The 1,537-nt window shown below is 32.9% G+C and overlaps 1 pseudogene; it reads right to left on the bottom strand.

Moving 5' to 3' along the window:
- Positions 1-1,351, bottom strand: part of LOC119583267 — an 11,687-nt pseudogene extending 10,336 nt beyond the window's left edge.
- Between the last annotated feature and the right edge of the window lie 186 nt (positions 1,352-1,537).

The raw sequence follows: 1,537 nt of genomic DNA on the forward strand, positions 1-1,537 counted from the left end.
AACAGGTTTACAGTAGATAGTAGACAAAATGAACATAAAGTATTTTCATCACCATAGGTGATAAAAATCTGACTAATTATCATTTATAATTATCAACTGAAGCTGTACAGAGGACTGGATATGTCATTATTGGAAACTATTTAAGAATTGGTTAAGTTGCCAATTCCATGTATGGCTTACTTTGTGGGAGATGACAGCAAATTAAATCTACTGGATTAAACTACCTGATCTCCAGACAACTTGCTAATCAGGGACAGGTTTCATTTTTATATTATAAGGAACTTTCAATAATTCCATGAAAAAACAACAATAAAAGAAAAGAGAACAGGAAAACAAGGTTTACTACAGGTATGTTTTTTAACTGATACAGAGATTTTATTCTGGCACATTCCAGGTGCGGTATCTGAACTGTATGTTTACAGGAACTGTCCACTTTTTTGTATATAAAAAGATAACTGTATAACTGATTTGCCTAACCTAATCACCAAGGAGTTAATTACTTATCTACACATCCTTTACTGTACCTACTTATTCTATTCCTTAAATTTTCAGGAAAAAAGTTTCTATTCTCTATCGAGTCCTGATGAAGACGAAGATAATAATAATGCATGAAGGAAATATAAGAAACCAAATCGCAATGCACAGCACTCATTCCACAAGCTTGCTGGTACGAGGTAGGCTTAACATTCAACACTAATAGATCAAACTGACAGGGAATACCAAAAACAAAACAGCTAATAAGTGAATTCAGAAACAGTTAAGTCAGAAGTATAAAATGAACAAAAAGCAAAATCATCTAAGTTTACAAGACAGTAATATCCATAGTTATAGGAAAATTCTACTTACCTCACATTTCACCACTAATTTCCTTTTTTACACCTTACTTGATGCGCAAAATGTTAAGACTTTAATATCACAATATATCTATCTCGAGTCACTTAAAAAATTCAATTAAGCACAAGATTAACAGGTGGTCTGTTTGGATAATATTATGGATAAAAGTAATAAAAATAAGGGAGGAAAATTCCTCTGTCGTACTTTTGGCTTGTTGCCTGACCTCTATACAGAAGAGAAAACCAGCAATATAGTGTCAACTTCGCCGGAAATGGATATTTCCCCAAAACGTGAAAGAAAAACAAAAAAACAAAGAAATATTTAATCCCCAAGATCTCATGAACCGCATCACTAACGTCTTATTTTTTCCAATATTACACAATGTATAGCCCCTTTTCTCTTTCTTACATGTTATCCTTCTTGGCAACGTCATAAGTCCGAATGAGAGCAGAGACCCTTCGTATGTCACCATTAAGACACTTTGATGTAACTCGAATGAATTTTTCTCGTCGGCCATGTTTACATAGTCACACTCTGGGGTCAAATGAGCTTCATCAACTAAATCTTTCCCAAATTTATTATTCTCAAAGGGCACCAAATCATATATTATCATGACGATTAATTCTAGGGTATACTTATAACCACTTAGAACTAAAGATATTTCTTGTTTATAATCAAGTGTTTTTAAAAAATTTTTGGACCC

This window comes from Penaeus monodon, chromosome 17, assembly GCF_015228065.2.
Source record: "Penaeus monodon isolate SGIC_2016 chromosome 17, NSTDA_Pmon_1, whole genome shotgun sequence".
Classification (NCBI taxonomy): Eukaryota; Metazoa; Arthropoda; class Malacostraca; order Decapoda; family Penaeidae; genus Penaeus; species Penaeus monodon.